Source organism: Mesoplodon densirostris, chromosome 4 (genome assembly GCF_025265405.1).
Source record: "Mesoplodon densirostris isolate mMesDen1 chromosome 4, mMesDen1 primary haplotype, whole genome shotgun sequence".
Lineage (NCBI taxonomy): Eukaryota > Metazoa > Chordata > Mammalia > Artiodactyla > Ziphiidae > Mesoplodon > Mesoplodon densirostris.
The window spans coordinates 28874475-28898914 of record NC_082664.1 but is presented as its reverse complement, the minus strand read 5'-3'; the positions used below and the strand labels follow the sequence as shown (position 1 = coordinate 28898914).

General features: G+C 44.7%; 1 pseudogene; it reads left to right on the top strand.

The window, feature by feature from the left end:
* Positions 1 to 2520: 2520 nt before the first annotated feature.
* LOC132489058 (protein AMN1 homolog) lies at positions 2521 to 3565 on the top strand (annotated as a pseudogene).
* Positions 3566 to 24440: the final 20875 nt, after the last annotated feature.

Sequence of the window (24440 nt, the reverse complement as noted above, 5' to 3'; positions counted from 1 at the left end):
CAGAACAGAGACCCTTCACAGGGATGGCAAGAAGATTCACAGACTGACTTAGTTCAGGGGAAGGGGGAGCTTGGCCCCAGAAGTAACCATGACCACCAGAATCCTTCAAGAGATCAGATAAACCATGGGGTTTATGTGTGTTCAACCGCTGACTGTGTGCAATCAGAATGGTGCAAGGGCACACCTCCCGGGAGCTCATCAGAAGGCAGACTCCACTTCCACTCTCACCATAAGCCTCATGTGGAACAAATACCTGCCAGTTAGGACTCCAAAACTCCATCTGATTCCTAGCTCCTGTAGTAGACAGAATTTCTAAAATGGTCCCTGACCCCACCTCCACCCCACACAGAGAGCCTAATCTCTGCCTATGATGAGATATGACTTCTGTGATTATGGCATGTTATATGGCACAGTTGACCTTAAGACAGGGAGATTATCCAGGTGGGCCTGATCTATCACATGGTCTCTTAGGAGCAGAGAGTTTTCTTGGCTGGCAGCAGAAGGGGATGTTGGAAATTCAGGGCATGAGGGAGATTTGATACACTGTTGATGGCGTTGAAGATATAAGGGGTCACTTGAGAAAGAATGTGGGTGGTGTCTAGGAGCAGAGAGTGGTCGACCCTGGCTGGCAGCCAGCAAGGAACCTGGAACCTCAGTTCTACAGCCACAAGGAATTGGATTTTGCCAATACCTGGATGAATTTGGACGTGGGTTCCTCCCCAGGGCCTCCAGATAAGAGCCCAGCTTGGTTGATACCTTAACCTCAGCCTTGCGAGAACCTAAGCAGAGAGCCCAACCAAGCCTGCTGGGCTTCTGACCTACAGAACTGTCAGCTAATACACAGGTTTCATTCTGAGCCACTAAGTTTGTGGTGATTTGTTATGCACCAGTAAAAAATGAATATACCTCCTGTCCCTTGCCTAGTGTTGACCTCAGCATCACCTTCTGGCCCTATGGGACTCATGCATCCTTTTATTACAGGATGATTTAGTTGGGACCCCTTTTCTTACCCACTCAATATTTGTCACACTCTACTGACCCTATGTGAACGCAGGTCTAGCCTCTCTTGGACTGTTCCATCTGGGGGATCCTTGAGCTGTACCTGCAAGGCCTCTGGTGTACTGTGCACCTTTTCCCTCCAGTTGTTTAGGTAATTGCAACATTTAACTGAGCTGGACTAGAGTCCCATATCTAATGGGACCATGATATTTATTACCTATATGCCCAACACCTAGCACAGTGCCTAGCACATAGTTGCCGCTCAATAATATTGTTGATGATGCTGGTGAATACAGAGAGAAGGAAATCTCTGGATCATCCCCATCATACATTCCCAGTGTTGGCATTTGGTGCTCCAGCCATGTTGCACTATGTGCAGTTCCCAGGAGACACCGTGGTCTTCCTTGCCTCTGAGTTCCTCCACCCCTAACCTGATTTTCCTCTGCCCTCACCCCCGTACCTTCCTCCCTCTTTCAACTGGCTAAATCTTCTTATTTTTCAGCTCTCAGCTTAAATATGACATTGTAATTGTCATTTAGCTTGTCTTAAATCCCTACTAGGTGGTTGTATGTTCTATGACGGTGAGATATGCTTTCCTTTTTCTTTTGTGACTCCAGCACATTTACAGGGTAGGTTCTCAATAAACATTTGCGGAATGGCCATGCTTCTTCATCACCTGGGAATCCTGTTACAGTGCAGATTCTGATTCTTATATCTGGGTGGGGCCTGAGATTCTGCATTTCTAACAAACTCCAAGTGATGCTGATGCTGCTGGTCCATGAACCACACTTTGAGTAGCAAGGTAATAGATAGGGTAGAGACTCCCACCATTACCCCATTGTGGCAAAAAGTTTGCATTTGAGAGAAGCTGAACAAGATTTAGGGTGCAAATAATGGCCACAGGACAAAATTTCCCCTGTCATTGCTAAGCCGGCTGACTCATTGACAGAGATGGAGCCAATAACCTTGGCCTTATTAACAACTGAGCTAACTGCCACAGACCAATAAATAACAACATTTGGCTGATTTGCATTTCAAAATTGTTTCCTTCCCTTATTCACACTCTACAGCAGGTGCTAATGAACCATGAAATGTCTGAAGCATTGGCAGCAAGGAAGGAAAGAGGCAGAGTTGACCCATGCCTAACAAAGAAGGATCCTTAAAAAACAAGAGCTACAAAATTCAGTGTGGTATTCTGGATTGGATCCTGGAACAGAAAAGAGATATTAGCAGAAAAACTGGTGAAATCAGAATAAAGTAGGGAGTTTAGTTAATAGTAATGTACCAATGTTAGTTTCTTAGTTCTGACAAATGCACTGTTAGGAGAAACTGGGTAAGGGATATATAGAAACTCTCTGTATTATCTATGCAACTTTTCTGTAAATCAAAAATTAGTCAAAAATCGTGTCTCGCGTGGGGCAGGAGTTGACAGATGGTCTCTGGCTGGATTTCAGCGGCCGGGACCGCGGAAGAGGCTCCTGAAGGCGGCCGCAATGCCCAGCCCACAGTGGATGACTTTGGTGCTTCATGAAGAATATTTCTAGATATATCACAGACATTAAGCCTTTGCCACCCAACATAAAAGACAGACTGTTCAAAATAATGAGCATGCAGGGGCAGATAACAGATTCAAACATCAGTGAGATTTTACATCCTGAGTCCAAACTCTAGATCTACGAAGCTGTGATATTTCAGATTCTGCTCTCTTACACCTATGTAACTGCAGAAAACTGAAGAAATTAAATTTAAGTTCCTCAAAAGAAAACAGAATTTCCATAACTTCAAAAGGAATAAAAGCTGTGGCTTCACCTTGTTCTTACCCACACGAAGCTTCTTTGAAAAGATGCTTCAATCTCACTGATGAAGGAGTCCATGCTCTTGCACTCAATTGCCGGCTGCTAAAGTTAGGGACTTCCCTTCATGGCACAGCGGTTAAGAATCTGCCTGCCAATGCAGGGGACGCGGGTTTGAGCCCTGGTCCGGGGAGATCCCACATGACGTGGAGCAACTAAGCCCGTGCGCAGCAACTACTGAGCCCACGTGCTGCAACTACTGAAGCCTGAATGCCTGAGCCCATGCTCCGCAACAAGAGAAGCCACTGCAATGAGAAGCCCACGCACCACAATGAAGAGTAGCCCCCACTCTCAGCATCTAGAGAAAGCCTGCACAGAGCAACCAAGACCCAATGCAGCCAAAAATAAATAAACAAAATTTTAAAAAAAAGATCATTGATTTAGGTGGCTGCTTAGATATTACTGATGTATACTTGCAGACATTAGGAGAAAGCTGCCCATTTTTGCAGAGTTGATTTTTCAGCTACTCAGGTATCTCACAGTGGTGTGGTTGTGCTTGTTAGTGGACCTTGTGCCAAGAAATTAGAGGAAACTCATATGGGGTATTGTGTGAATGTGACTGATGAGGCTGTAGAAGCTGTCCTTACTTGCTGTCCTCAGATATGTATATTAATCTTCCATGGATGCCCCCTGATAACAGACCATTCAGGAGAAGTCTTGGAGCAATTAGTAGGTCCAAACAAACTAAAGCAGTGATGTGGACTGTATATTGATGCTTATTGAAGCTTATTAAAGCTATGATCTTCATACTACTTTCCCAGGAAACAGTGATGTAGAGATTGGCTTTCCAATAATATGATTTATGCTTTGAAGTTAACCAGGCTCTTAAACATTTTAATAGTGCTATTATTTCTAAGTTTGTTTGAGGAGCGATTGTTCTTGAAATGGCAATCCTAGCATGCCCTCTGATGTATTTGGGGAGGGTAATGTGTTTGTTTCTTAAATAACAAAGTTTTAAATTACCTGTTTTCCCTGGAAATTTCCTTCTCCTACCTAGATATTTGAACTGCTATAAGAGAAATTTACCAATATGGATAAACATTAGGAGAATTCTAAGTAAAGGTATTTCTAAAAGCAAAAAAAAAAAAAATTAGTCAGAAATAAAAAGTTTACTAAAAGAATCAAGAGCTAGACTGTATTGGTTTTCTTTACTTTGCATAATGGTATTATAAGTTTCTGAAAATGTAAAACAATTGCCATTGACTTAACAATAAAAAATTGGAAATGTGTGTTCATGGGAAAAAATCTCCGACTAAAACTCAGTAGCAATCAAGGAAAGAGTTAGAGGATGGCTGGTCCCAACAGCACACCTGCAAGGTAGCATACCAGTGATACCTACCCTCCAAATTGCTTTGCCATATACATCATGACTCCAAGATATTCTGACTGCTATTTGCTCCTGATTCCCACCTTCATTTATTCAGCATGTCAGGAGTTTCTTCCATTCTTGAGAATCTCTTGATTCTACACTCAGGATTCATGGTATCTTTGTTTGTTTGTGTAACAATATTATCTTAACGACTTGGTCATGGTATCACATTTTGCCTCAACTGTGTTTGCTTATATACCAGAGATTCTAAGCCTGGTGAGGCCATGGACTTGAACTGATCCATCATTGCATGTCCAGCACCTGACTCTTAACTGGGCAAATAATTATTTGTTGGATGGATGAATAAAGGAGATGCTTCAGCATTTGACGTGAATTCTTGCCTGAAAAACACAAATTTTCCAATGATATTTCATTATGTAAATATATCCCTTTGATGGAACTTGATGAAACTTGCAAGGCCTTCAGGTCTTGTAAAGAAACATCATCAGGCCTTTGTCCAACTCTGGTGAATTCATGGAAAGTCATGAAGATCCTATTAACTCTTATGGAAACTATGGCTTTAACTAGAACAGTGTAGAATGAGCGTGCTCTGGTCTCAAGGGGCTGCTCCCTGGGACCTGCACTGAGGCCCAGGGCCTGAGCTGGCCACAGAGGTATGGTCAGAGGCTGTGCTGTCAAAGGTTTATGTATGCATTGCTTTGTCTGTCCTGCAGTACCTGCTTCCCTAAGTAAGCTTCTCTGCTCCCACTCCAATGTGCTAGGAAAGGAACTCACAACTCATCTGTCTCCCGGGTAGGCCTGTGGCCCCTGCCAGGCCAATCAGAGACTTCTCTGTGGTTTTTAAAGCTTGAAGCTGGAGGAGAAGTGGCCTTTGCCTTTTAGAGCATGGAATTGGGAGGAGGTGATGCAAGGGCAGGTGTCAGCCTCCTTCCCTGTCACATGGAGAAAATCTACAGAAGGATAGAGGGGCCTCAGTCAAGATACAGAAATGCAAAGAGAAAAAGAAACCTAATATCCATGGTTAAGGGTCTGGGTCCAATTGCACTTTAGGCCACCTCATTCCCTGAACTTCCCGGTTATGAGAGCCAACAAATGCCCTTTTTCCTTAGGCTGATTTGGGTTTCTGTCAGTTGCCATGGAGAGTTCTGCCATAGAGAGTCCTATAATCCTGGAGAAAAATGTGCAATTTCCTTCCCACACTTAATGGGAACTAGTACCAGCTCAGCCAGGGAAACAGCTCAGTGGGCTTCTGCTTGGACAGAGTGCTGTGGCAGAGAAGACCAGTTGCCCTCCCCAAACTCAGGCTCTCCCTTCCCTTGCAGACACTGTCACTGGGGGATTGGCACTCACACCCAGACTATACTTCCCATCTCCTCCTACATTTAGGTGGGAACGCATGGTAAGCTCTCACCAAGGGAATGTGAGTGGAAGTGACATGTGTCAATTCCAGGCTGGAAGGCAGTGAAGAAGCAGGGGTTCCTCACCATTCTCTCCTTTTTGTTGCACATTAGCTGGATAAAGAGGGTTCTGAGGGCTTCCCTGGTGGAGCAGTGGTTGGGAGTCTGCCTGCCGATGCAGGGGACACGGGTTCGTGCCTCGGTCCGGGAGGATCCCACGTGCCGCGGAGTGGCTGGGCCCGTGAGCCATGGCCGCTGAGCTTGCGCGTCCGGAGCCTGTGCTCTGCAACGGGAGAGGCCACAACGGTGAGAGGCCCGCGTACTGCAAAAAAAAAAAAAAAAAAAAAAAAAAAAAAAGAGGGTTCTGAGACCTTCAAGGATAGCAGAGCCACAGTTGGAAGGAGGCTTGGTCCTGCCTTAAGGCCAAGAAAACTTCCCTTTGACTGTTATGTGAGTGAGAAATAAACTTTTATGGTGTAAACCACTGAAATGTTGGGGATTTGTTTGATACAGCAGCTAGCACCACTCTAATACATTTCCAAGAGCTGGCGCTGGGTTTAGTTGAAGATTTTGTAAGTACGAAGAGTCACAAGCAAAGCTTAAGAGAGAGAGAGACCCAGAGCTGAAACAAGAGCTGAATTCTATGGTCAAGTCCAAGGGATGATTTCAAGGATGGAAACAGAAGACAAAGTCGGAGGGTCAGCCACCAGGTTGGCCCTGAAAGAAGTAGTGAGTGGGGAATTAGAGCAGGGACAGATACGAGGTGAGAGCCAACCAAGCGGGATGCCTCTGGCTTGGTTTTTGTGGCTGCCAGCAGCGTGGAACATGGGTGGGTCTTCCTGGTGTAGAGGGCCAGGGGCAGGGTGGGCAGGAAGCACAGGTAGCCTGAGGGAATGGTGCCAGGTGTCAAACCAGGGGGATGAGTAGAATCCACAAACAGGAAGTCAGTCATGACTTCAGAACCTTCAAGTCCTGGGAACATGTTGGGATGTAGAACAGGAAGCAGGTCAAGGCAAATGGTTTAGAACTAATGACAGAGCTATTTTGGAAGCCTCATTCTCTGTGGAGTCTTGGGATGGGCCTGGTAGGTAAAGGAAAGGGAGGTAGCACGCCAGGTGGGGATGGGGCCAAAGGACGAGCACACACCCTGTCCAAAGGGGGTAGCTGTTGCTCAGCTCCTGCACATCATTGCCATGTGGACGTGCAACCCAGTGTCTTCAGATCCTCCAATTTTTCAAGAAAAGCAGGAAATCCGGATTTTTTTTTTCTTTTTGGTGGGGCCGGGGGGAGTAAAATCTCCTGATTTTTAAATGCTGGCAACTAATTCAAAAATTTGAAAAACAGCCTGAAGGCCAAAGAAAACACATTCACAGTCTGAATTGGCTCACAGGCTGCCAGCTTTGGGCCTCCGGCTTAAAGGAAATGGGCAGAAACAAAAACATGTAAAAAACAAAACCAGAAAACATGAAAATCATTCATAGTTTCCCCTGATTTCCAAACACCACAAGATACTACTAGAAGAAGAGCTTTGCGACAGCCACTCACAAAACCACAATATGTTTGGTCTTCAGAAAAGCTATGGGCTTCTGGAAAGCTATGGGCTTCTGCCAGAGAAGTACCTTGTAGTTCCCCAAATCTGGTGCAGTTTTCTCAAAATTCGACCTATAGCTTTGATGGAGTGAGCTAATTTTCTTTCATCTTTCTCTCAGGCACACCAGGTTTTCTTTTGTTGTTTGTTTGTTTTGGTATATCAGTTTTTAGGTTTACTTTCTTTTCTGAAAGGCCATCTACTCTTGACAGCTGTGTTTCCAGTAAGAGCAATTACCTGAGTGAAGGCAATTTAAAGAAACAGTACGTGAGCCAGTACGTGAGTTTGGCTAACTAAATTTTATGATAGGAAATGCTTCCAGGCCAAAAACCTCAAAAAGTGATCAAAGGTTTTCAAAGACTGGATCCAACTAGTTCAGTTTATTAACCTTGGCCTGTGCCCAAGCCAGGGTTTTTAGAGGATGCTCAGAGGATGTGGCAAATACAGAATCTAATTTTTTTAAGATGTGGTCTCTTAGGGGGTATGTGTCTACATGACTGGCTGCTGAACTCTTCATTTTTGGTGCCCCAACTTAGTATCTAGCTTAAGGCTTTGCACATCCCAACTGTCATTTTTGCCCAGGACTGAGATGTTTCCTGGGATGTAGAACTTTCAGTACTAAAACTGGGACAGCTTTGGGCAAGCTAGGACAGCTGGTCACCTTACACCCCAAGGTCCTTTTCTCAGGGTTCATGCTGTGAAGTTTTGACAACTTTTGACTGTCCCTTAAAAATATAATAAAAAACAAAAAACCAACTACAACAGTGCTGCACTCTCCTGGTTTTCTTCCTGTTTCTCTGATTGCTCTTACTCATCTTCTTCGTTGCATTCTCTTCCTCCCCTTCCCCCTCAACTATGAATTGCACCTCAAGGTCCAGCCCTTAGGCTTCTGTTCTATTTTCTGCCCACGAGTCTCAGTGGACTCATCTTTACGTGGAAGATTTCCACATTTAGATCTTGAGCTCATAGTCCTACTTGAGATCCAACCTTCCAGCTCCAACAATTTCACAAACAGTTTCCATTGGGACGTCCTTGATAATCTTCCAGCCCCATCCAGCTTGCACTCACTCACCTAGTATCCTCTTCTATTAGAAGCAACAGCGTCCTTGTCCTTTGCTGGGTGATGGGTACATTGTTATTTTCATGTGCTGTATATGTCTGAAACTGTCCACGATAAATTGTTTTTTTTTTTTTTTTTTTTTTGGCGGTACGCGGGCCTCTCACTGTTGTGGCCTCTCCCGTTGCGGACCACAGGCTCCGGATGCGCAGGCTCAGTGGCCATGGCTCACGGGCCCAGCCGCTCTGCGGCATGTGGGATCTTCCCGGACTGGGGCACGAACCCTTGTCCCCTGCATCGGCAGGCAGACTCTCAACCACTGCACCACCAGGGAAGCCCCACAATAAATTGTTTTTAACAATCAAAAAAAAAAAAAAGAAGAAGAAGAAGAAGAAGAAGAAGAAGCAACAGGAGAGTGCAGCACTGTTGTAGTTGGTTTTTTGTTTTTTATTGTTTTTTTAAGGAACAGTCAAAAGGTGTTGGGCTTCCCTGGTGGCACAGTGGTTGAGCGTCCGCCTGCTGATGCAGGGGACACGGGTTCGTGCCCTGGTCCGGGAAGATCCCACATGCCGCGGAGCGGCTGGGCCCGTGAGCCGTGGCCGCTGAGCCTGCTCATCCGGAGCCTGTGCTCCGCAATGGGAGAGGCCACAACAGTGAGAGGCCCACGTACTGCAAAAAAAAAAAGGTGTCAAAACTTCTTTTCAAGGCTTCAGTCTCAAATCCTAAAGATGCTAATCCCAAATTAACATCCATGCGTTGTATTATGTATCCACAGCAGCTACTATACTGCCAGGAACATTGGAGGGACTCAGTAAATGCTTGGTGAACCAAATCAGATCTTGGGAAAGGAGTCCAAGGAGGAGGACATGTCATAGCATCCTACCAGAGGCTCAAGATATCCAAGGAAGTACCCAAGATTTCCAGGGAGAAGCCAAGCAAAGATCTGGCAGATGTGGTCCCTGCAGACATAGTAAATTCAAATCTTCGCTGAGGCAACTTCCATGACAGACATTTGACCACCTATTAAATAAGTTAACTCAAGTGTTATTAAATTTTTAGTTCTCTTTGTATTGTGTTGATATATTTTTCAGGGGCATTCAAAGATATTTCCAAGGTTCCAGACAATGATAAATGTTAACATGACACATATAGATTCTATTCTTTTGCTTTACTTGCTGGGTTCCTGACAAAGAAGTCTGCCTTTAATTACCAAATGCTCAGAGCCAGAGGAAGCTAGTGGTCAGAATCTAGGTTTTTCTCCTTCGTCCTCTGCTCTTTCCCACATTCTTTTTTCTTCTTAAAAAAAATATTATTTATAAGGTAATAATTTATTTTTTTGTTATAATTTCATGTTTTTTGATAATCTTTTTTATTGAAATATAGTTGATTTACAATGATGTGTTAATTTCTGCTGTACAGCAAAGTGATTCTTTTATACATACATATACATATATATATATTCTTTTTTTAATATTCTTTTCCATTCTGGCTTATCACAGGGTATTGAATATAGTTCCTTGTGTTATATAGTAGGATGTTGTTGTTTATCCATTCTGTATACAATAGTTTGCATCTACTAACCCCAAACTCCCAATTTATCCCTACCCCACCTCTTCTCCCCTTGGCAACCGCAAGTCTGTTCTTTATGTCTGTGAGTCTGTTTCTGTTTTGTAGATAAGTTCATTTGTGTTATATTTTTAGGTTTCACATATAAGTGATATCATATGGTATTTGTCTTTCTCTTCCTGACTTACTTCACTTAGTATGATAATCTCTAGGTTCATCCATGTTGCTGCAAAAGGCATTATTTCATTCTTTTTTATGGCTGAGTAGTATTCTGTTCTATATATGTACCACATCTTCTTTATCCATTCAAGACAATCATTTATTTAAAACATAATTTTGAAATAGAGCTATACCATATTTTGAGGGGGGCCAACAGCTTGGAAACATTGCTCTTATCTTTAGGAAAATCCTCCTCCCAGTGGGTCTTCGTTTTTCCCAGGTCCGGGGATTCCCCAGAGTCCTTTTTCTTTGCATCTATAACTCAGATAACACCCCTCAGACTCGAATTTCCCAAGCTTGGCACTATTGACATTTGGGGCTGGATAAATCTCTGATGGGGGAGGGTGCTCTTCTGTACATCCTGAGATTCTCAGCAACATCCCAGGCCTCTACCCTCCAGATGTCAGCAACACACACACACACACACACACACACACACACACACACACACACACACACGTGCACCTTCCGGTTGTGACAACCAAAATTGTCACCAGACATTGCCAATATCTCCTGGGGGCAAGCTACCCATGGTTGAGGATCACTTTCCTTGATCCTTTCACTCAGAAATGAAAGCAGGGTCTGTTAGCCTGCACCCCTGCAATGTCTCTTTCCATTCAGGCCAGGTCCCAGCCAGCTGTGATCCCAGAGCTGGGAGGAGAGGATTTTCTGCAGGCAAGGCTCAAGGCTAGACTTGACAGGCCTATCAATCTAGGAGGTCCTAATTGAACCCGTTATCTGAGCAAATTCTCCTTTGTAAGATCACCCCACTCCTCGTGCCTCTAGAATAATTTGCCTTTCCTTAGGGGGATGGGATGGAGTGGGGTGCTGGAGAAGGGCTAGGATCTGAGATGCCATCAGAATGGGTGGCCTGAGTCAGTGGAGCTGCTCTGGGCCTTGGGGATTTCCAGGGGGAACTGTGTGGACAGAATTCCCCTTGGATGATGGTCTAGACAGGGCTCACGCTTCCCTCTGCTCACCAGGAGCTTCTGCTTCCCCTTTAGGAAGAGGAAACACCCTGGCTGTTTATTTTGGGACTAAGGATCTGTTGTGAATAAGTCCCAGGATGGGCAGCAGGACAAGTCTTCCCTCACGTGGGGCATCTCAGGAAATAGCCTTGTCACAGCGCTCCAGGGGGACCATTGATCAACTAGGAAAATAAAGGAAGGACAATGCCTGAGATTAAATCCAGTAAATAAGAAAAAGTAATTTAAAAACCAATTAGAATTCTTGTTAATTTTCCCCATCCTAAAACCAATCTATTTTTATTTTTTAAAAAAATTCCCACAGCCATTGACAGCCATTATTGAAGTACCTTCCATGAGCAAATTAAAAAAAAAAAAAATTTATTTATTTATTTTTGGCTGCTTTGAGTCTTTGTTTCTGCGCGGGCTTTCTCTAGTAGCAGCGAGCGGGGGCTACTCTGGGTTGTGGTGCGCGGGCTTCTCATTGCAGTGGCTTCAGTAGTTGTGGCATGCGGGCTCTAGAGCGCAGGCTCAGTAGTTGTGCACGGGCTTAGTTGCTCCACTGCATGAGGGATCTTCCTGGACCAGGGCTCGAACCCGTGTCCCCTGCATTGGCAGGCGGATTCTTAGCGTCACAGGGAAGCCCCTTCCATGAGCAAATTAACATAAAGGGCTGGGCTCATATTATACATACTATTACCTAATTTTTTTCCCACTGAAAAATATGTCTTCTAAACACTATTTCATGTTAATAATTATGTATGTTCTTTTTCATTTTTTAAAGACTAAAAAATTCATTTCTATGGTACAAATATGCCATAACTATTTTAAGTAAAATCTAAACCTAAACAATTTAGTTGTTCACATTTTTGCCATTATAAAGTATGCCTGAAACAAAAGTATTTGTCCATTCTTATGCTTTTCCCAACTGCCTCTGTAAAACTTTTTTTTTTTTTTAATTTTTTGGCCATGTCACGTGGCATGTGGGATCTTAATTCCCCAACTAGGGATCGAATCTGTGCCCTCTGCATTGTAAGCACCAAGCCTTTTCTGCTGGACCGCCAGGGAAGTCCCTGCCTTTTGTAAAACTTTTAATTCATTTTCTTTCTTCTTTTTTCCACCTTCTTTCTCTCTTTCCTGCACCCTCCTCCACCCAAATGAATGTTGACAGCATGGTATATATTTTTCTGCACCTTTCTCTATGCCCAAGCAATGATGTACAGCCTACATACACAGAGGATGATTCATTTGGCCACTTGTTTATGAGTAATGGAATGCTGCTCCGTATTCTTAGTGACTTGGTTTCTCTCTTGATGAGAAACCCTCTATCTCTACCCACAGGTTGTTTCCCAGATGCGAGCACCCATGGTGTCAGGAGATCTGAAAAATGTCTCTTTCCGTATCTTCCACTGCTACTTGGAGGCCTTGGATAGAAGCCATTATCTCCTCAGACTTTTAGTTTCCCTGCCTATGAGATGGGAGCTGCTACTGCCCCATTTACTTCACAGGATTACTCTGAGCAAAACTTTTGAGTGTATAAAATAAGCCTTTATTTGTTAGCCATTGGTGGTCAAAACACACTGTGTGCTTCATTTGCTAATTTTGAAACATCCCTGATCCTTTGATGCCTCTGTGCCTTTGCTTATGCCATTCACCTTGCCTGGAATATCCTACCACTTGCTCCCCTTATCCCAGTCTGACCCACCCCTTAAGGCCCAGTTCAAACCCCATTTCTTGCATTGCCTCTGATGGGAGGCAAGTCATCTCATCCTCCTCAGGACCCTTTATTTTCCGTATTACTCACTCATTTCCTTGGAGTATTTTGCTTTAAGTTTTTTGGGGTTTTTTTTAACATCTTTATTGGAATATAATTGCTTTACAGTGGTGTGTTAGTTTCTGCTTTATAACAAAGTGAATCAGCTATACATATGCATATAACCCCATATCCCCTCTTTCTTGCTTTTCCCTCTCACCTTCCCTATCCCACCCCTCTAGGTGGTCACAAAGTGCTTTAAGTTTTTAAAATCTGAATTTAAAAGCTCCTGAGGACAGGAATTGTATCTTATATGTCTGCTATTATCATAGGGTCCAGCAATCATACCCATTATGCACTCAAATATTTGTCAGATAAAAGAATGCATTGAATGAGTGAGTGGATGAATGTTCTCTGTCACTCCTGCACAAACAGTCCCCTTGGCCATGGTTTCAGGAACAGGCTAGAATCGTGAAAGATATTTTAGGGATTCTTTATAATATTTTGCCCTTGTTGGAAAACACTGCATGGTGGAGAATACAAAAAAGCACGAAGATAAAAATGAAAATCACTCATAGTTTAGCCACCCAGAGAAAATTCATCTTTAATATTTTAAAGTATATCTTTTTAGTCTTTCTATGCATATACATACTTATAAAATATGACATATATGCATTTATGTATATATACTCCCCCCCACACATACATATATAACTTGAAAAAAAAATTAGCCTTTGTGCTCTGTGGGGGAGGAGGAGATGGGAGGAGCGACTCTTGGACGTCCTGGGCACTACTCAAAGGTTCTGGTTATGGGAGGTCCAGAAGTATTTCCAGTAAAGACAAGTTGAGGCAAGTTCCTGGGGCCCTTTGTGCTCACTGAGTCATTAATGGGTGGGGAGGGACCCTGAGTAAAGAACTGTGAGTGCCTGGGGTCCTGCGACGCTGGGTCCCACGTAGGACAGAGGAACAGAGCCCACAGTCGCCCCTCTTACTCCTCTCTCTCACTCTTACCCCTCTAGGGGGAAGTCCAGGTCCCCCAGGACTTCTGGGCCTCACTCATCCGGAGAAAACCTTAGCCCTGGGGTGACAATTTCCCTGCTGTCCGCCCCAGCCCTTCCTACTGGAAGCACAAAAAGTACAGGAATTACCCAGGAAATGAGTGGGTGAATGGGTTCTCCCTGGGAATTGGGACACTCCCAGGGGAGGGAGGGATGTACACCCACTCCCCAGGAGGGAGCCTCAGACAGACTGGCTGGTGGGGTGGGTGTGTCATTGGTGGGGCAGTAGATAGAACCCTCATTCATCGTGCCTTGACTCTGTGCCAGACACTGCTGCCCTTTACACACTTTCTCATTTAACCTTCAAAAGAAACCCTCAAGATTGTATCATCATGCCCATAGGATGGAAGAGGAAACTGAGGCTGATGCTGGAGCCTCTAAAATAAAACTGTGTGAGCAAAGCTGACTCCACCTGGTGTCACGTATGAGCGCACTGCTATTCACCCGCTGGAACTTCCTGACCACCTCTCCCCTGCCACGGCCTCCCTCATTCGGTAAGAGTGATCTTTCTACTCCCAGGAGTGTCCCTGACCCCCTCAACTCCACCTCCAGGCTTTCAGCAAGGCCTGTGGACTCTGGCTCCAAAGCATCTCCCGCGTCTTCCACATCCTTCCGTCTTCACTGCTCCCCAAACACCGCCATTCTCTCCTAAACGATTGCAGTAGCCCTGCTGCCTGAAGGTTTATTCTCCACATCACGGCCAAAACTATCTTTTAACCTGATCATATCACCCTGCTTAAAAGCCTCTAATAGACTCCCAACAAACCTTCAACAAAGTCCAAACTCCTTGCCTTGGCCTATAAAGCCCGACAGGAAGTAGCTTGCTTGCCGCTGCCACACTGCCCAGCTCCCCGTTCCTCCAGCAGCCTAGCCGGCTCCCTTTTCAGGGACACTACGGTTGTTTCTGTTCACATCTGGACCTCTGGACTCTTTCTCCCCTCAGCTGCCCATGTGACTGGTTCCTTCCTGTCATGCAAGACAGCTTAAAGGTCCCTTCCTCTGGAGAGGTTCTCCCCAACCACCTGTTCTAAGTAGCCATTTAATCATTTGCTATCATATCACTTTGTGTTAATGATCTGCATAGTACTTACCACTCTGGGGTCCTTTAAAAATTTCATTCATTCATTCATTCCCTGTGTTCTCCCAATTAGAATCTATCCCCAGTGCCAACAGTGCCTGGCATATAGTGGTTGCTCAATTAGTCTTTGTTCAATAAATTTGTGAATGAACGAATGACATTTTCCTCTAATTAATTAATGAAATGAACATTTATCATCTGTTAGGGGCCAGATGTTTAGCTAAGGGCGATGTGAAAAGTAAAGATGAACAAAGGACTTCCCCGGTGGTGTGGCACAGTGCTTAAGAATCCGCCTGCCAATGCAGGAGACATGGGTTTGAGCCCTGGTCTGGGAAGACCCCACGTGCCGCGGAGCAACGAAGCCCGTGCGCCACAACTACTGATCCTGCACTCTAGAGCCTGCGAGCCACAACTACTGAGTCCATGCGCCACAACTACTGAAGCCCACGCACCTGGAGCCCGTGCTCTGCAACAAGGCAAGCCTCCGAGATGAGAAGTCCGCGCACTGCCACAAAGAGTATTGCCCCGCGTATAGCAACAAAGACCCAACACAGCAAAAAAAAAAAAAAAAAAAAATTACAGTAAAAGTAAAGATGAACAAGACACATCAGCCCTCAAGAAGTGTTTGATTTATGATGCTAGTCTGAGATGTACCTTCAAATAATCTGGGGGGGTGGAAAAGAGAGAGAACAAATGAAACAAAGCTGGCCTAATGTTGATGACTACTGAGGCAGCATGATGGGAAAAGGGTGGTTATTATATTATCCTCTTGACTTTTGTTTATCTTTGAAGATGTCCAAAATAAAAAGGGTTTGGTTTGGTTTGGTTTTTTCAAGAAGCTATGATCAAGATGGGAGAAGTGTACACAAATAACTACTTTGCTGCAGACTGCTGAGAATTGGATACATGAGGGAGTTTGTCAGTGGATGAACACTTATTACATTGACCAAGCATCTGGTGTGTGCCAGGCCCCGTGCTAAGTGCCAGGGATATAATGATAAATGAGACACGTGAGGCCTGCTTTCATGCAGTACACAGTCTAGCCTACAGATACGGGGACAGGAACTGCATAAAAGGACAAACACAGTGTGTGGGGAGAGTGTGTAACGGGGAACACGCACTTGGGGTTCAGGAAATTGAGGGCAGGGACAGCGTCTCAGGCAGAGGGAACAGTTTACACGATGGCTAAGAAGGGTGAGAGAGCGTGGCTCATCCCAGGAACCAGGGAAGGCCAGCATTCTAGAGCAGACAGAGCACGGAGACAAGTGGAAAGAAAGAAGGCTGGACCAGTGAGCAGGGACCAGACCCCACAGGGATATGAGGGTCCTGTTGAACTTTCGGGAGTTTATCCTCTACCACTGAAGGAGCACGCAGGAAGGTTTCTTGAAGTAGGCGACCTATGAACTAGGCTTTGAAGCCTGCGAACAATTGCAACAGGCAAAGGTAGCCCCAAAAGGCATTCCTGGTGAAGGTAACAGAGTGAACTCTGATCCAGAGGGAAAGAGTTCAAGGTACTGAGGAAATAGTGGGTAGCCTGGCATGGGAGGGGCACAGGTGCATGCAGGGGTGTAGAGGGCAATAAGCCTAGACAGGAAGGTCAGAGACAAGTGCCAGACATGGTAGGCAAAGGAGTTTGGGCTTTATTCCTTAGACAATGGGGAGCTGCGGAAGATTTTTTTGATTATCGGACGGATATGATCAAAGCTGCCCTTGGGAAGGATGGATTTGACGGGGAAAGCAGGCAAGAGATCATGGATGTGATAGGCAATGTGGGTCCAGCTTTAACACTCAACAATTTATTGAGCACGTACTACGTGCCAGTCATCAAACTGAAAGTTGGAGATGCAAAGAGGACCAAAGGATTGCCTCTGTCCTGCCCCACCGAGTTCATAGATGGGTAAAGGGACAATGATAATACATAGTGACACAGTGACCTGACCAGTCTGTTACAGGAACCCTTAAGAAAGGGGGGCACTGAACTCTGCCTGAAGTGGGGGCAGTGGTCAGGAAAGGCTCTCAGAACCACATGAAGCCTCTCTGAGTCTTTCTAGAGGGATGAGTTACTGGAAAAGTGTGGAAAGCAGCATTTCAGGCAGGAGTGGCAGCACAGCGTGAGCTTTAAGAGCAGAATGCCTGCAGACTTGGGCTGAGGATGGGGAAGCTGGTGCTGGGTCTGGAGAGAAGTCCAGGGAGGTGAGAGGGAGACCGGGTGAGGGCTTTGCGTATCAAACTAGTTTGTTTCTTATCATTAAGATAATGGAAATTGATTATCCCATATTCTTCCCTTTGTTCCCACAGCCCTGGGGGTGGGCGGTAGCTCCTCCCTAGAGTTCCTGCCTCAGTGATACCTTGACCTTCTCTCTGTCTTTTTGGTTGACAACTTTAGACTTAGTGAACAATTGATCTGAAATTAACCTTAAATCTTTTTGTTTGTTTGTTTGTTTGTTTTGCTGCTGTACGCGGGCCTCTCACTGTTGTGGCCTCTCCCGTTGCGGAGCACAGGCTCCGGACACGCAGGCTCAGTGGCCATGGCTCACGGGCCCAGCCGCTCCACGGCATGCAGGATCCTCCCGGACCGGGGCACAAACCTGTGTCCCCTGCATCAGCAGGTGGACTCTCAACCACTGCGCCACCAGGGAAGCCCAATCTTAAATCTTAAATGGGCTCTGTTAGAATAGCTGGTGTGATTTCAGTTCCCTGGCTGGATCCTGACTGATAGAGAGGGCTTGAGGGATTTTAAGAAGAGATTTACATTTTAGAAAGATCTCTCTAGGGGCAATTACAGAGAATGAAGCCTGAAGGCAGGGGGCCCTATCAGGCAACTGCTGCAATACTGCAGGGGAGATAGGCTGCTGAATGCAGACGGAAAGGAGGGGATACAGTCAAGAGAGACTTAGAAAATAGAATTAACAGAAGATGGATATCAGTTAGGAGATTTGCTTAGGCTTCTGGGTTTGTGTGGTGTGCCATTTACTGGGGCACAAAATATAGAAGAGTTAGGTGGGTACTGAGGAGATTGATTCAGAGGCGCTGTGGAACCACCTGGTAGAAATGGTCCACAGGCAGCTGTATATACAGATCTGTAGTCAGGAGAGGAGCCTGAGCCAAACAGATGGATTAGGAAATGACAAGGTACTGTGTGGTTGAGGCCCTGGATGAGATCATGCAAAGAGCATGTGGAGGAGGATGAGAGAAGAGCGCTGAGGGGGGAACCCCTGGAATCCCAACACTTAAGAGATGAACTGAGGAAGAGGAACCCACAGAAAATCCTGAAGAGAAGCCTGGGAACCACAAAGATAGTGGAGGGAGGACCAGGCGGGGCATTCATAAGGAAGATGGAGCCTCGGCACCCTAAGGAAGTAGGCTTGGCAAGGGGTGTGTGTTATAGGCACACAGATACATATGCATTTTTAAAGTAATTGCTTCCCATACATTTGGAATATTAAGCAGAAATTTTTCACATCAACCCTGAGGCCACCGGTAACCTGGCCCAACCCTTCACCATTGTCCATGTGCACAGAGCTTTCGACATTGTACTTGTTTCTCAGTGTACCTGCCATTGTCGTTTTAACTGTTATTTGTTTTTTGCTGCTTTTATGTTTGTCATTTTTTATTTCAATTTCACCTATTGCTAATCAGCCTACAAAATATACATATAAATATGATTATTTACTCTGATTCTTATTTCCACTTATTAAATGGACTTTGAGAGAATAAATATATCTTCACCCACCCACAGAGACAAACATCTGCCAACAGTTAATCAAAACTTGCTATCGCCCATAAACATCAGTTGCATTTCTATATACTAACAACAAACATATGGAAACTGAAATTAAGGATATAAGACCATTTACAATCACTCTAAAGAAATGAAATGATTAGGTATAAGCTTAACAAAACATATACAGAATCTGTATGCTGAAAAATACAAAATGCTAATGAAAAATACAAAATGCTAATGAAAGAAATCAAAGAAGACCTAAATAAATGTAGAGACTGTTGTGTTCGTGGATTGTAAGACTCAATAAAGATGTCAATTCTCCCTAAACTCATCTATGGGTTTACTGTAATTCCTATCAAAATCCCAGCAATGATTTTTGGAGACAGAAACAAGCTTATTCTAAAATTTATATAAAGGCAAAAGTTCTACAATGGCTAAAACAAACTTTTTTAAGAAAAAGTGTTAAGTGGAAGGAATCACCCCTACCTGATACTAAGGCTTAATATATAGATATAGTAATCAAGACAGGGTGGTATTGATGAAGGGATAGAGGCGTAAATCAGTAGGATAGAAGAGAGATCCCCAAAATAGAACCACACTTTTATTATGCAAAAGTTTCCTTTATTCTTGTATCAAAATATAGCATTTTTGTCCTTGTCACTTTTTTAAGTCTACCTTACCCCCTTTTAGATGTTATAAATATGCTGTTCTATTTTATTCTAGATTTTGTTGTTATTTTTATTTTCATATTTAATTCTAACCCACCCCAAATTTTTTTTGTAGGGTCTGGTGTGAGATACAAATCCAAGTTAATTCAAACAGTTTTTCCCTTATATGTTATTTGGTTATCTTGACTTGTCATGGGTTAAGTTCTTATAGTGTTTCAAATCACTTTCTAGAATTTCTCCTATTCAGTTGCATCAGGAGAAGCCACCTGGCAGGAAGGAGCCAGGTGGAGCTGAGAGTCTTATAGTCAATAATCAGTGATAAGGCCAAATGTGTGGCAATATCAAATAATCAAGAACCAGCGTCATCCCAGCTAGCAGGTAGGGGCCAATTGTCTTCAGTCAGGAAACAAGGGAGAGGTGGAGGGGTGTCGCAGATGCCTGGGAGGGGAAGTGGGAGGGAGCGAACTTTTATGGGTGGGGCAGGCGCTGTGCTAGGCTCTTTGCATGTTATCTCAATTAACCCTCCCAGAGCCCCACCCCTTTCAAAGATAAGGAAGCTGAGGCTCAGAGAGGTTGAATAATGTGCCCAGGGTCACATAATAACTGGGTGATCTAAGATTTGAACCCAGAAGGCCAAAGCCTGTGCTGTTTCAAATGAGCCCTTGGTCTCCAACTAAATCTATTCCTCTGGTGACCAAAAGGGCCACGTTCTTTCATATTGGGGCCACTGATACAAACCTTCCCGTTGAAGCTTGAGCTGAATGATGGCTCAGCGCCCGATCAGCGGCCTGAGGTCGGTGTTCTACATGAGTGGTTCACTGCTGGCGCTTGTTTCCAAACCAGACTTCCTGTTTCATCATTCACACCTATTGTCTCACTCCTGGGTTTCTTGCCAAATGCCTTCCTTGCCACTCCCAGTTTGAGGGTGAGGTGACTGGGGAATAGGCTGTCGTGAGAAGCCTGTCAGACCTACTTACCTTCCAGAGACCTGCCGAGCAACCAGCGGCTCTGGGGGCAGGCCTTCCACCCAATTTTTTAGACCCTGAAAGATGCCCTTTGAGCTTGATTACCAATCAAATCTTGATAATAGCTAAAGGGCACTGGGTGGCTTTCTGTGTGCCAAGATGTGAGCTGTGTGCCTTACATGTATTGTTTCATATAATCCTTAAAACAACCCCATGAGGTAAGTATGATTATTACCTCCTTTTGCACACAAGGGAGCAGGCTTGGAGAAAGGTGTGTACACCCAGTAAGCATGAGGAATGTCTGAATAAAAGGCACAGAGAGGTGCCTGACCCGCCACCCTCACTTCCTCTTCTGTCCCTGCTCCCAAGGCCCCTGGCTTAGATTTCCTCATCCGTGAGAAATCTCTCCTCCTTTTTTTTCTAAGGCCAAGGAATGCTGACCAGCGGTGCACAATGGCGGCAAAGGAAATGCGTGCCTTGGGTGTACCCAGAGTCTCATTCAGGAGCTTTTACTCCATAAATCTTTTTACACAGAGAGAAATAAAAAGCCCTGTGCCCTGCTACAGGTATTTTATATTATCAGTGGAGCCAATAAAGAAGGGGTATGTGTGCATGCAGGTCTGGGTCTGTGCATGCACACACACATGTATATGAGGTTGGGGTAGCATTTAGGCAAACCAACCTCATAGAACTGTCCCATGTTTCTTTCGTTGTATGTGGCTTCAGTGACTGCATTTTCTAAACCAAAAGTCAGAACGTATGGACCGGCTGGTATAATTGCCTCTGAGGGGAAAACACAGCAACAATGAAACTGGTACCATCTGCATGATATATATAGGCTGTTGGCTAACAGTTCAGCAGAGATGCTCTGGTGTGTTTGGGGGATGTCCTAGAGGCCTCTGGGAGAGACAAAATTTGACGCAGGGTTGAGACCTGGATATATGTAAGTAGAGGCTCTCTAGCAGCTCACAGTCCCCTAAGGGTCAGCATTATTAGATGTGATTTTAAAGACGCTGTTATGGAGCATCTGATATTCCCAGAACATTCAAGAGAAACATTATGGTCTAAAGCTGGAGGGGAAATCTAAAACAATATCTTGTTTTAGGGGTATTATGGGATGCATTCCATTAATAATTGCATCTATTTATATACATACAAAATGTCATGGAGAATTGAGCCAGCCCTGCCCACAATGAGGTAAAAAAGATGACCTCTACTTAAAATAGCCAGTGAGTGGAGATAAAAGTGATTTTTGTTGGGCTTCCCTGGTGGCGCAGTGGTTGAGAGTCTGCCTGCCGATGCAGGGGACACGGGTTCGTGCCCCGGTCCGGGAAGATCCCACATGCCGCAGAGTGGCTGGGCCCGTGAGCCATGGTCGCTGAACCTGAGCGTCCGGAGCCTGTGCTCTGCAACGGGAGAGGCCACAACAGTGAGAGGCCCGCGTACCGCAAAAAAAAAAAAAAAAAAAGTGATTTTTGTTTTTGCATGACATGAATTCAACAAACATATTACTTCCTACTATCACTACCTATTGGCTTCCAGATACTGGGTGTCAGGTCCAGAGAAGACTGGGACTAGGATTGCAATGATAATGGGATGGCAGAAGTGCTGGGGCTAATTATGATATGGTATGAGGAGGGTTATGATACTGGCAAGTACAATATGCTGTGGAGTCTGGAGGGTGATTAATTAGTTCATGGGTGGGGGCTGGTATTAGTTTTCTATTGTCACATAACAAATTATCACCAACTTAGTGGCTTAAAACAACAAATATTTATTACCTCACAGTTTCTGTGCACTTGTAGTCCCAGCATGGCTTAGCTGGGTTCTCTGCTCAGGCTCTCATCAGGCTGTAATCAAGGTGTCTTCTGGGCTGCATTCCTTCCTGGAGCTTGCGTCCTCTTCTAAGCACACTTGCTTGTTGGTAGAATTTAGTTCCCGTGTCTGTATGATTGAAGTCCCTGTTTGCTTTGTAGCTGTCATTGAGGACCATTCTCAGCAACAAGAGGCTGCCCTTAAGTCCTTGTCCAATGGCTCTGTCCACAGGTTCTCTCACAACGTGGCAGCTTACTTCTTCAAGGTCAGCAGGAGAATCTCTCTGATTTCAGGGAGGGTCCCAATCCCTCTTTTGAAGGACTCACCTGATTAGGCCACCTACCCAGGATATTCTCTATTTTGATTAACTCAGAATCAACTGATTAGGGACCTTAATGACATCTGAAAAATCCCTTTGGTTGTAATCAAGGAGGTGATATTACATCATCTTTATAGATCCTACCCACACTCAAGGGTATACAAAGGTATACAAGGCATGTACACCACAGGGTGGGAATCTTGAGGGTTATCTCAGAATTCTGCCTACCAAAGGTGGGGGAGGGGGAAGGAAGAGGGAAGTGCCAGGATAGGTAACCTTAGAGCCGAGTGTTGAAGAATGAAGCTGAGTGCTCTAGGCTGCCAAGGAAGGGAGGGAAGCAGGAAGGATGGAAAGGGCATTATGGAAAGACAGAAGACCACAGCCGTGAAGAAACCTGTTCAGTGGCAATGGAATTGTTCAGTGGAGCCATAGATTGGGGGGTATGTGTTGGGGATTGAGAAAAGGTAGACAGAATATTAAGTCATGAAGACCCTGTTCTTTCAATGAGTTCTTGGCCTCAATTCCTGGTGACCGTACAGGGTAGGCAAGAGACAAAACTGTCAAACAATGAAAATTCCACTTTGAAGCTCCCTCCACTTGCATTTCTCCATCTCCACCATCCCATCTCCTTTAGAAAAGTCCTTTCCCCAGAGGTCTCTCTCCAGGGATTCCTGATCTCCCCCATCAGTGCACCACAGTTCTGTTGGTTTAACAAGATGGATATCCACACTCTTCCCAGACCCTTATGTCCAGGCTTCCAAGGGGGAACAGATTCTTGCTTACTGAGTCAGCTTCTGTATGCTCCTTTTCTGTGGGTGGAGAGGCCAAACAGTGGGCAGACTGGAGAGGTCTAGAAGAAGTCAGAGATGTTAGTCAGTCTACACCAAAATAAAGAGTTAAGAGAGAAGAAGCTGGGAGAGGGTGAGAAATATCCATGGGGGCTGAGTGTCTGGAAGTTTTAGGGGGCTCAGAGCAGCCATAACATTTAAGAAGGAGAAGAAAGTTTCAGAAGGGTGGCTATGTTTACTGATCAAATCCTTCTTTTTTTTTTTTTTTTGTCTTCTCCGTACTTAAATAAAATGGGAATTAATTTTAAAATTAGTTTTTAATTAGTTTAGATTATTTCTCCTGTGTATGTATGTGTGGTTTTGTTTTGTTTTGGAAGATGATACTGTGCAGAGCCTGGACCACATGGGAGCTCAGGATTTATTTGGGTTACCTTAAAAGGAAAGGGATCTGGGAATTCCATGCTTCTACTGCAGGGGGCACTGGTTCAATCCCTGGCAGGGGAACTAAGATCCCACAAGCCACACTGTGCAGCCAAAAAACAGGAAAGGAAAAGGATCTGATAAATCATTGATACCTCCTTGTGAAATAGTTTAATATGTTACCACTCTGTGAAGTATTTACTTAAAAGAGAACTTCAAGGACAGAAAATTATCCCCCCACCACCCCTAGGAAATGAATGTGTGGTAGTAGAATTTCAGAGGTAATGGTATAGGATGATGACTCTTTCTTCAAAAAAATACACCCAGTTTCATGTTGTCTCATCTGTACTATCCACGTAATTTCTCTGGTCTCTGGTTCTTGGGGTCAGCTGTGCTTCCTCCCTTGGAGTTTATGTCTGGTACTCAGTGATCAAGACAACAAACTTATAACTATGCACTGGTGTTGTTGTTGTTGAAATGAATCTTTTGCCCTGCCTTCCCTCAAGCAAAAAAGAAAACAAATCACCCAGCTGTCTTAGCTGGACAGCATTTCTGCCCACTACAACTGTGAGCAGTGATCATGGTTTCCATACAAGGTCAAGGCCCCGAGGTCTACAGAATGGTCAACTGGATCTACCCAGCCTTGTCCCTCCTTTGATTTCTTGGTACAACCTTTTAATAGCCAGGTGTGTGTGTTTGATTGGGCTTAAATAAACACAGTGGGATTTGGTTTTTGTTTTTGTTTGTTTTGAAGAGTGGGGTTCTAAGCGGGGGTGGGGGGTGGGGGGAGCATTCCAGTCAAACTTGACCCCATATAGGCCGGAGAGAAGTGGTATGGAAGGAAGTGAAGAGGAACTGGGAGGTAAAATGGGGTCTGG